At 36.4% G+C, this 12,546-nt stretch overlaps 1 protein-coding gene across 8 annotated transcripts in view; it reads right to left on the bottom strand.

Moving 5' to 3' along the window:
- Positions 1–12,546, bottom strand: part of MKLN1 (muskelin 1) — a 208,695-nt gene that overhangs the window by 126,347 nt on the left and 69,802 nt on the right. The window contains exon 1 of one of the 8 annotated variants that reach the window (XM_077857370.1): positions 4,512–4,593. The exons of the other annotated variants lie outside the window; for them this stretch is intronic. The gene's annotated coding sequence lies outside the window, so the exon portion shown is untranslated. Of the gene's footprint in view, positions 1–4,511; positions 4,594–12,546 lie in introns of those variants that run through there. 8 annotated transcript variants of the gene reach the window in all.

Here is a 12,546-nt window from a genome sequence, read left to right as displayed (position 1 = left end):
TCCTGGAGACCCGGGATCGAATCCCACATCGGGCTCCCGGTGCATGGAGCCTGCTTCTCCCTCTGCCTGTGTCTCTGCCTCTCTCTCTCTGTGTGTGACTATCATAAATAAATAAAAATTAAAAAAAAAAATGATGATAACCATCATGTCCACAATGATGATGCTAGCATCTAACATTTCTGAGTTTTTACGACATTCCAGATGCTGTTCTCAGTGCTTTCCATGTATAGATTATTATCTTCAATGTACAGATTAAGAAACAAGAGAGGTAAATTAATTTGCCTCAATATACACACATCTAAGAAGTCAGGGTTTTAATCCAAGGCAGTCTGACTCAAAAGTCTACACTATACAGCCTGAGAATTATTTCCACTTCTTGGAACTTAACCTAAAAAGTAATCCAGGGGATGTAAATCATTCATATTCATCACAGCACAGTTTATAATAGCAAACTGCAAGCAACCTAATTGTGCCACAATCAGGAATTAATTAGACAAATTAATACACACTTGTATTACAGAATACCATGTACTCATGATCTACAAGGCTGACTTTAATGTCATTGGAGAATGCTCACTGCACAGTAAGTGAAGAAAAAAAGTAGTTTATAGTATATGCATGATGAATCAAGTGTTGTAAGTAATAATATTCATGCAGAGAAAGACAAAAACATATACTAAATTGTTGGTGTTGCTTTCAATGATGAGATTACATGTACTTTTTTCCTTCATCGTACTTTTCGAGCTTTCTAAAATTAACACATATTACTTTCATAATCAGTAAAAAAGGTGTGTTTCTTTTCTAAAGATTATGTATGTATATATGTCAGTATGTATGTATTTATTTAGCACAGCAGGAGAAGGAGCAGAGGGAGAGGGAATCTCAAGCAGACTCCGTGCTGAGTGCAGAACTCCAGTACAGGCTCGATCTCACAATGCTGAGAGATCAGGACCTGAGCTGAAATCAAGAGTCAGATACCTAACTGAGTGAGCCACCCAGGTGTCCCAAAAAAGTGTTTTTTAAGAATGAATTACAAAACACAAAATGAAGATAATCCTACATGGAAAAACTATACTATAGCTAAAAACTAAAGCTAAAAAACTAAAATTAAAAAAAAATCACTTTGAGATGAACATTACAAAGTATGAAAGAAAATCTCACATAACTATGATAAAGTGGGACTACAAAAATCATTCATGTTAATGAATGACATGAGAGAGCTAACCAATCATAATCTGAAAAGTGAGCAGATGGACCAATAAATGCAAAGTCAAGGGGGCAAACAGTTACACTATGTTGTGGTCTTCTGAATTTTGAAATGCCTATTAAACAGCCTTTTAGAGATAGAGTAGTTGGACATCTGAGCCTGAAATTCAGGGGAAACACCAACTGAAAAATGCACTTATCTTTAGGGATATCAGTACATCATAGCTAAAATATTTAAAGCCATGACAATGAACAAGATGACCTAAGGAATGAAATGGAACTAGAGAAATCAAAGGACTCATTAAGCTCTGGGGTCCATCACTTTTGGGGTCTAAATGACAAAGTTTGAGCAAAGGAGACTAAAAAGAGGCAAAGAGGAAGAAAACAGAAACCTAGAAAGTGTGTATGCCAAGTGAAAATTTTTTAAGAAGTGAAAAACTATATAAAACATCTCTGAGAGAATATGGACTAGGTGGTATTCATCCTCATATGCCTAACTCCAACGCTAAATGCTGCTACACACAAAGTGCTTAGTAAGTATTTGATAAAGATAAATAGGTAGCACTACAAAGAAAAAATTAAAGTAGATCAAAGCATTGGATATATTACTTGTACTTATTACTTGTAATTTAAAGCTTATTCTAAGTTGAAATAAAAATAAATGAGAAATGGGGTGCCTGGCTGGCTCAGTTGGTGGAACATGCAACTTGATCTTGAGGTTGTGAGTTTGAACCCCACATTGGGTGTAGAGATTACTTAATTTTTTTTTTAATAATGAAAACTAAAATATAAACCAGAAATAAAGTGAGGTTAGCCTGAGGGGATTTGGAAAGATGGAAGTCTGAAGATAATCTCCAGTCCGGACACTAGGTCAACTAGTAGGTACCTCTCTTGAGTTCAGCAGGTGACAGACACCAGAATCAGAACTGTTAAGAACCATGACAAAAGTCTGGGAAACTTTTGGAAAACCAAGAGATCCATGGATCTAAGAGAAAGGCATCAACTGCATAAGCATTTCTGAGATAAGCTGCTAGTCTCCCTGTCCCACAAGGAACTTTAGAAAAAGCTAACCTAGTAGACTTGGTTTTCCCTTTATCACTGAAGTTGAGATTGTACTTGACCTCTTGGCTGAGGATATCAAGATACTGAAAGGTGTCTCCTGGTAACCCACAGAGAACTAACAACATAGAAAAAGATTACCAGTCTACCCACTATCTGAGCTATGGGAATCTTTACCCAAAGAGTTACACAATACACAGAAGTTTGTATAAACGCAGAAAAAGAGTGAAGAAAAGTAATAAAAAAGAATGGTGAGAGAAGTTCACATCCTCAGCTTCAAGTCTCTATAATTAAAAAACAATAGGGAATGGTATAGGTAGGTACAGAAACAAACAAAAACCCAGAAATTGAGCCCAGTGTAAACTAGAACTTAGTATTTGACTAAGGTGATATCTTATTTCTGTAGGAAATGATAGTTATTAGTTAAGTGATGCTTATACAACTAAATTATCTGTTGAGAGAAAATAGTTAATCCCTAATACAAAATTAATCCCAATTAACAATTTAAACATACATACATATATAAAAATCTAAGGAAAAGTATTTAGGGGTCAATATAGACAACCAAAAGTGTTGGAAAGATGTTTTTGCCAAGAAACACATAAGTTGTAAAAGAAAAGATAGCTACTTGATTATTTTTTAGCTGCCAAATTTTGTATTATAAAAAATACCTTAAAGAAAAACCAGAAACACACAAAAGAAAAAATGTCTGCAACTCATATGACTAATAACGCTTGGGTGGCTTAGCGGTTGAGCCTACTTCTCCCTCTGCCTATGTCTCTGCCTCTCTCTGTGTCTCTCATGAATAAATAAAATCTTTTTTAAAAAATGGTATGCATATCTAAAATATGCAAAATATTGTTTCACACTGAGAATAAGAAATACAATGGCCAGTAAACAGCAACAAAAATTTCTTTAAATCCCCATATATTGTTAGGGGAAAAAATTAACAAAATACAGTATCTTTTTACACCCATCAAGTTGACTAAATTAGATGCTTGCTATCAGAAAATCAGGTAGAAAAAGTAGACACAGAGAGTCAATGTTATAATATCTATTAAAACTTTCAAAATACAGGGGTGCCTGAGTGGCTCAGTCGGTTGGGTATTGACCCTAGGTTTTGGCTCGGGTCACGGTCTTGGGTGTGGTCTCAGGGTTGTCTCTACACTAGCTGCAGAGTCTGCTTGGGATCTCATTCTCCTTTTCCCTCAGCCCCTACGAATTTTAAGATTATGGAGGTTGGCCACTAATTGGTTCGGTTAAGCACATCACATAACCTCTCAGGGTTTTAATCCTTCATCTGCAGTGCAAAGGGAAAGGTTAAAAATTCCTTGGTCTCAAGTTTCTTCCGGTTCTAATCAGAGCAGCTACATTGCACACTTCTAGAAAACACCATTCATGAGACCATGCCAACATTCTACAATTCTGTGAAAAACCTTTCACATCCTTTATTCAAGGTATTATGAATAATCTTCTTCCTACATAGCAGTCAATAACAACACACAACCCACTGATTATAACAGAGGTTCCATTATGTGTGAACACTGCTGGAGTGACACCACAACAGTACAAGAATGGGTACCTGAGGCCAAAAAGATTATGATCTATTTCTTAATAGACAATAAATGGAGATACATAAAACTTAGGAGACAAAAAAATATTCATTAAAAATTAATTCAAATGCAAAAATAGAAATAAACTCAAATCAATTTTGAATATCCACAGCTAGAGTTAGAGCATACTATAAAAATTATAGCTTCTCCAAAAATCACTTATACTTGTACATATTTTAGAGGTTTAGACTCCTTTCCAAATACATCCCAGTTTTCACACAGAACCATGCTGGGGAGGGAGCCTGCTGTAAACTTAAGTTACTTAATTCAACAAATTATTTACTGAGTCCTCTATGCCAGACACTGTGCTGGGCTCTAAGAATACAGTGATATAAAGATAGGATCCCCACTTGTGATGCTAATGTTCAAATAAGCAGCAACAGAAAACAAACAAGTAGAGTTGTAAACAAGATAATTACAAACTGTACGACGTGTTATAAAACGACGTGTTATAAAAGAAAGAAACAAGGAATTGACATAGAGCAGGGGAGTTCTTTTACTTGAGGTTAAAAAAAAAAACCCTCTGAAAAAAATGCTATTCTCATTTAAACGAGCTGCCCAAAATGAAGGAAAAACCAACTCTTTACAAAGAAACCAAAAGTTTAAAATTCGAGTAATAGAAAATAATCTTACCAGGGAAATCTGAGAACTGGATAAAATCAGATAATGTTCTCATAGGCTCTAAGATGAGGTAAATGCAAAGAAGGCAGGAAATCTCTAAGGGGCTAAGAACACTCAAAAACTGGTGATTCTAGATTCTAAGAGGATTTCAGAACTATCCCACAAACATTCTCTTACTTTTGGAAGAGAGACCCACTGAAATGAAATTGCGGAAGAGAGAATTAAATCATAAACAATATCAACCCCAGGACAGAGAAGATTCATATTACGGTGGGCAGAGATCTAAGTCACACAGACCTCAAAAAGTACAACAGCAAAATACATTTAAAAGTGACTCTTCAGAAAGCATAGTTTCCAGACTCTTGGAAAACATAAAGGCAAAAAGCTTCACTAAATCTCAAAAGTCCAAATTTTTAAAATACTTCACAAAGTTCAAAAACCACATCCCTTCGGCATACAGAAGTCCTTCCTTCTAAAACTGGAAAACCAAACTTGCTTAAACACTGGAAACTAAAATGAAAGCCTACAGTAATATATTTTAGGAAAAATATCAAATGTAAAACAAACAATACTCTAGCAGATAATAAAAACACGTGAAAAATATGCAGCCATAAAAAAGATAAATGTGGGATCCCTGGGTGGCGCAGCGGTTTGGCGCCTGCCTTTGGCCCAGGGTGCGATCCTGGAGACCCGGGATCGAATCCCACATCAGGCTCCTGGTACATGGAGGCTGCTTCTCCCTCTGCCTGTGTCTCTGCCTCTCTCTTTCTCTCTCTCTCTGTGACTATCATAAATAAATTTTAAAAAAAATTTAAAAAGATAAATGTGATTATTTATTATTTCAACATGACCTAACAGAAATTTTAAAAATAACTGAAGTTTAATAAGGGACAATAAGGGGGATCCCTGGGTGGCGCAGCGGTTTGGCGCCTGCCTTTGGCCCAGGGCGCGATCCAGAAGACCCAGGATCGAGTCCCACATCGGGCTCCTGGTGCATGGAGCCTGCTTCTCCCTCTGCCTGTGTCTCTGCCTCTCTCTCTCTCTCTCTCTGTGACTATCATAAATAAATAAAAATTTAAAAAAAAAAAAAAAAAAAAAAAAAATAAGGGACAATAAGTCAAAATTACAACAGCTCAGAAATATTATGACTAGACAATAGGAAGGACTATTATGACTCTCCAATGAACACTCAAAACCAATAGAAAGAAAGAAATGAAAAAAAATGATAAAGATTAGAGGAGGGATACACAAAATAGAAACAAACAAAATCAACAATAAAACAGATCAATGAAACCAGGAGCTGGTTCTTTGAAAAGGTCATAAATGGGATGCCCAGGTGGCTCAGCAGTGGAGTATCTGCCTTCACGCTGTGATCCCGGTTCCAGGAGGAGTCCTGCATGGGGGTCCCCGCAGAGAGCCTGTTTCTCCCTCTGCCTGTGTCTCTCATGAATAAATAAATAAAATCTTTAAAAAAAAAAGAGAAAAGGTCAATAAAATTCATAAACCTTTAGTTAGACTCAGCAAGTCAAAAAGAGAGAGGACTCAAAATCAGAAGAAAAAAAGAGGGAAAATAACTGACACGAGACAAATATAAAGGATTTTAAGAGAATGTTTTGAAAAATTAAATGCCAACAAGTTGGACAACCTAGAAGAAATGGATAAATTCCTATAAGCATATAACCTCCCAAAATAAATCAGAAAGAAATAGAAAATTTGAACAAATTATCAGCAACGAAATTGAATCAGTAACCAAAAAACACCCAACAGGGCACCTGGGTGGCTCACTAGTTGAGCACCCAACTCTTGATTTTGGCTCAGGTTGTGATCTCAGGGCTGTGAGATTGAGCCCTGTGTTGGCTTCTGCACTGAGCACAGACTTTGCTTGTTTCCCTCCCTCCCACCTCTGCCCTTTCCCCAGCTCCCACAGCTGAGACAGGGTCAGGCTCCCTTTCTTTCATGTGCTCTCTCTGACCCTCTCAAATAAGTAAATAAATAAAGTCTAAAAAAGAAACCTACACAATAAAAGAACAGACTCTCTTTTCCCCTCTAAGAAAAAAGCCTAATAAGGAAAAAACAAATCAGAAAATAAGTAAACATAATGAAACAGATACAAAAGAAGGCAACAGTCAAGTGATTCAATAAATGTATAATTGGAACCAAACAGGTATTTCAAACTGTGCTACAAGCAAATCTTCCTAAAATAAGACCTGAATCTACACAATGAAAGGAAGCACACATTACAGAAATTCAACCCAGTATATTCCTAGTACAAACTATTAAACTTAAAAAAAATTTTTAAGTTATTTACACATTCTGGCAAAAAGACCAAGTTTCTTATAAGAAAAAGTATAGTGTCAGGGCACCTGGATGGCTCAGTTAGTTAAGCATCTGACTTCAGCTTGGGTTGTAATCTCAGGGTCCTATAGGATAGAGCCTGACACTGACCACTGTCACTATGCTCAGCAGTGAGTATGCTTCTCCCTCTCCCTCTGCCCCTCCCTCTGCTCATTTTCCCTCTCTCATATAAAATCTTTTTTAAAAATTATGTCAAGAAGCTTCACAACAGCTGTGTCATATTCAAATAAAATGAAACAAAAATTTTAAGATACCCAAGTACATGTGTATCCTGTGAACCTAGAACTGTCCTTCAAGTTTAAAGGCACAGATTAGTTAACAAAATGTAAAAGTTCCTTGAATCCTTACTGAGAAACCTACTAAAGAACAAACTATATGTAACCAAGAAACAATTTGAAAAGCTTCAGGATAAAGTCTGGTCATATGAACTAAAAACAACTAAAGAACTAAAACTAACCTTAAAGAGAAGAATGACGTAACAGTATATACAAAGGTTCTCTAATAAGTAGAAAAGATAGCTATATCAAAAAATGGGAGAAAAATAGAAAAGATCATCACTTATAATTAGATGCTGGGAGAGAGAGAAGAGAAGGAGGTTCCTAACTACCTCAGGGAGTCTTAAGAGTGTTATATTAGGGGCGCCTGGGTGGTTCAGTCAGTTAAGCAGTTAAGTGTCTGACTTCAGCCTAGGTCCTGATCTCAGTGTCCCAGGATTGAGCCTCTCATGTCAGGTTCCCTGCTTATTTTTAGTAGGGAGTCTGCTTTTCCCTCTCCCTTTCCCTCTGCTCCTCCCTCCCCTACCCGCCTCTCTCTCTCTCTCTCTCTCTCCCTCAGATCAATAAAATCTTAAAAAGAAAGTGTTATATTAAAGAGACTAAATTGCAGGGAACAAAACAAAAAACAAACAAGAACAAAAACAAAACAACAACAAAAAAGCACAAACCATCCTGAATGCCAAAATAAACTTATTTTAATAAGAAAAAGGCCATGATACGCCTGGGTGGCTCAGCGGTTAAGCACCTGCCTTTGCCCCAGGGCGTGTTTCTGGAGTTCCAGGATCAAGTCCCTGTGCCAGGCTCCCAGCGTGGAACTTGCTTCTCCCTCTGCCTGTGTCTCTGCCTGTCTCTCCCTCTCTGTCTCTGTCTCTCATGAATAAATAAAATCTTAAGAAAGAAAGAAAGAAAGAAAGAAAGAAAGAAAGAAAGAAAGAAAGAAAGAAAGAAAGAAAGAAAGAAAGAAAGAAGCTGATCTAATGAAAGTGTGTGTTCACACATATATGTGTAAAATATGCCACAAAACATTAGGGTAAAATTAAGATCAAACATATCAGTGAACACATGGGCCTAACAACATTTTAAAAAAATTTTAGATGTTAACAAGGCAAAAATCCAATTCTCTGATGTATACAAGAGACATAAATAAAGTGATTTCAGCAATTATATTTAAAAATAATTGCAAAGATGAGGCAAATATAAATAATAATTGAACAGGTAGAAATTCTGATTTCAGAGAAGATAAAATTCAGAGCCTTAAGGAAAATAGTATTTTATAATAAAGTACTAGTCTATAATACAATACACATTAATGCTGTATTGTATTTACAAATTTTTTAAAACACCAGAATTCAAAAGGAAACACCAAAATCAAAAACTGTCCTTCAATGTGAAAAGAAAAAAAAAAAAGTATTAAAAAGGAGAAACAGAAAGCAAACTGCAAAGCTTCTACAAAATGATGTTAATAATAATAATTAAAAAATGATGTTAATAGCAATATAATGGTATAATTGCACTTTCCAATAGAACTTTCTTCAATGACAGAAATATTCTCTATCTGCACTGTTTAATACAGTAACCACTAGAGACATCTGGCTACTGAGTACTTAAAATGTGGCTAAGATGACTGAGGAAGTGAAATTTTAATTTAACTTTAAATCTATTTCAAATTGCTACATTTTATAATAACCATTAGCTACTTGTTTTCTATCACATGACCACTTGATTTATTATTATACATATATCGCAGTGTAGCTCTCTATAGTATAGCAGAAATTCGTAAAATTTAGTAACTATGTCAATATAAAGGAGTAATTAAATATATGAAAAAAAAAAGTGAAAAAGAAACAGGTAGCAAAGTGCAAATATAAAAACAAAGCTGCTGGGGCACCTGGCTGGCTCAGTAGGTGGAGCATGAGACTCTTGAAGCCTTGTGTTGGGTATAGAGATTACTTAAAAATAAAATCTTAAAAAAAAAAAAAGGCTGCTGAGCAGAGACTGTTTAAGAGTCACATAGCTACTTAGCACAACCTGATGGAGATAAATTTGAAAACTCAGATGAAATACATAACTCTTGGGTGGAGGGGGAGCGGGGGGGGGGGGGGGATGTACTGACCCCAGCAGACACAGAAAGTCAAAAGAAAGAAATCTCCAAAGAATTATCAGAATTCAATCATCAAAAAACACCAAGTACAGATGGTTCCAGTAAAGAAATCTATCAAAACATTTAAAAAGGATAGACCCAATATAACCTAAACTATTCAAGGACATAGTAAAAAGATAAAAACCTGTTTTAATGAAGCTAGCATAATGACCGATAACACATCTAATAAAGACTAGTAACAAACATAATTTGTAAATTACAAATCAACTTCAGTTATACTAATATAAAAAAAAACTCATGAAAATCCTATAAAAAGCATTAAAACTCAAGCCTATTATGTGTTATTCCAAAAATGCAAGGGTGCTTCATTATTAGGTCCCCTATTAATACAATGTCATAATAACAGATCTAAAGAGAAAGATTAATCATTTCAACGAATGCCTCAAAAAAGCATTTGACAAAGTTCAACATTCAATTATGACAAAAGCACTCAATTTTAAAAAATCATGTATACATAACTTGGTTTTATATACATAAACATATAACCAAAAGCAAGTACCTTATATAAACATTTAAACACCAGAAACATTTCTGTCAAAATTAAGGACAAAGATGCCCCTTATCACCACTATTAACCTTATAGTGAAGATATTAGCCAATATAATTTTAATAGGAAAGGAAAGGAACTTCCAGATTTAGCTCCAAAATATAAGAGCTTATGAAACTTGTCTATCGGGCAGCCCCGAAGGCTCAGGGATTTAGCGCCACCTTCGGCCAGGGGCGTGATCCTGGAGACCTGGAATCGAGTCCCACATCGGGCTCCCTGCATGGAGCCTGCTTCTCCCTCTGCCTGTGTCTCTGCCTCTTTCTCTCTCTCTGTGTCTCTCATCAATCAATAAATAAAATCTTAAAAAAATAAATAAATAAATAAACTTGTCTATCACTCTTATCCAGATAAGACTAAAGCTGAACTAAAACTCAAGGACTTGGGATCCCTGGGTGGCGCAGCAGTTTGGTGCCTGCCTTTGGCCCAGGGTGCGATCCTGGAGACCCGGGATTGAATCCCAAATCGGGTTCCTGGTGCGTGGAGCCTGCTTCTCCCTCTGCCTATGTCTCTGCCTCTCCCTCTCTCTCTCTCTCTCTCTCTCTCTGTGACTATCATAAATAAATAAAAATTTAAAAAAAAATAAAAAAATAAAACAAAAAATAAAACTCAAGGACTTTTCTTAGGTCCTTCAAAGAGCTGAGGTTACTGAGGAAACCATAAACCCATGGATACATAGGTAAAGACAGAATCACAGGTGAGATCAGTTAACCGAGAGTAGAAGCCACTAGAGACAGTAATTGATAGGAATAATTAAAATGTCATTTTGACAATCTTGGGAGACTGAATGTAGACTACCTTCAGAGTAAGAAACTGCTGGAGGCATGGTCTTAGGGATCCCCCACACTTATGCGAGTTTTACTTCCAGTAAAAGAAGAGAAAAAAACCCTATCTGGAACAAGATAGGGAAAAAAGCAACTATTTTTTAAATACTCCCAGAGTTTTCTTCATAATGAAAGCCAACCTTCTAAAGGTAACTACTTTAACAGAGCCTCTACCTAGGGGAAGAGCAATTAGACAACCCTGGCACCCCCTGGCCTTCCTTTCTCACATAAGGGGAGGTGGAGGCTAAGAAACATTTAGGAAATAAGAGTCCAGGGTCTTAGTGCCAGTTAAAACTGGGATTTAATAATAAGATTAGAAAATTCTTCCTCAAATTCACAATCACCACAGCAGTAATAAGGCATAAAAGCAGTACATTACAACAGAGATATACAGGGCACAACTCTATTTAAGTATTTCTTTAGGAACTCAAAAAACAAAATGAAACAAAAACTAAAAAAAAAAGGGGGAGGGGGGACAAGAACACTGAAAGAAAATGATGTTTCTGGCACCTAGGGTTACATTACATATTAAACAGCCCAAATTCGGGATCCCTGGGTGGCACAGCGGTTGGGCGCCTGCCTTTGGCCCAGGGCGCGATCCTGGAGACCTGGGATTGAATCCCACATCAGGCTCCCGGTGCATGGAGCCTGCTTCTCCCTCTGCCTGTGTCTCTGCCTCCCTCTCTCTCTCTGTGTGACTATCATAAATAAATAAAAATTTAAAAAAATAAATAAATAAAAATAAACAGCCCAAATTCAAACCTGAAGAACGCAAAACCTCAAACTAAAAAGTCTAATTACCTCAGTTCCTATTAGTCAATATATACTAGCTGGCTTCCAAAAAAAAAAAAAAAAAAAAATTAAAAGCATGGTGAAAGACAAGAAAAAAGTCTTTCTTGCTAATTTTTAAAAAACATCTTACTGGGATCCCTGGGTGGCACAGCGGTTTAGCGCCTGCCTTTGGCCCAGGGCGCGATCCTGGAGACCCGGGATCGAATCCCACGTCGGGCTCCCGGTGCGTGGAGCCTGTTTCTCCCTCTGCCTGTGTCTCTGCCTCTCTCTCTCTCTCTCTGTGACTATCATAAATAAATAAAATTAAAAAAAAAAAAAAACAACATCTTACTTATTTATTTTAGAGAGAGAGAGAGCAGGAGCAAGCAGAAAGAGAGAGGGATAGAAATCTCAAGCAGGCTCCACACTGAGCATAGAGCCCCAACTTGCTTTATCTCTTAGGCCTGTTTTTTTCTTCTTGGGGCACCTGGGTGGCTCAGTTGGAATCTTCTGACTTTTGATTTGGGCTCAGGTCATGATCTCAGGGTTGTGAGATTGTGCCCTGTGTCAGGCTCCTCACCAGGGAAAGAGTCAACTTAAAATTCTTTCTCTCCCTCTGCCCCTCTCCACTCTCTAAAATAAATTAATTAGTGAATTAAAATTTTAAAGAAGAGAGACAAAGGAAGCATCAGAATCAGATTCAAATATGGCATAGATTTTGGAATTATTGAACAGAGAACTTTAAAATAACTAATATCTTAAGGAAATAGTAGAGAACATACAAAATAGATGTGTAATGTACCAAGGAAAGAATAAGTGAGCTTGAAGATACGTCAGCAGAAAGTTCCTAAACTAAAAAGGAAAAAAAAAATTTAAGGAAAAGAATATCAAAGAACTGTGAGAAAATTACAAAAGCTATAACATATGCTTAAGTGTGATAACAGGAAAAGAGAGTAAATAGTGTTTCGAAGAAATATTTGGAGTAAGTAATAATGACTGGAAATTTTCCAAAACTAATGACAGACACCAAACCATATAACCAGAAACCTCAAGAGAAAACCAAGCAGGATACATTTAAAAACAAAACAAAACAGGAAAAACCAAAAACTTAAATGAA

This window comes from Canis aureus, chromosome 18 (assembly GCF_053574225.1).
Source record: "Canis aureus isolate CA01 chromosome 18, VMU_Caureus_v.1.0, whole genome shotgun sequence".
NCBI lineage: Eukaryota > Metazoa > Chordata > Mammalia > Carnivora > Canidae > Canis > Canis aureus.
The sequence above is the reverse complement of the archived record's forward strand: the minus strand, read 5'-3'. Positions and strand labels throughout refer to the sequence as shown.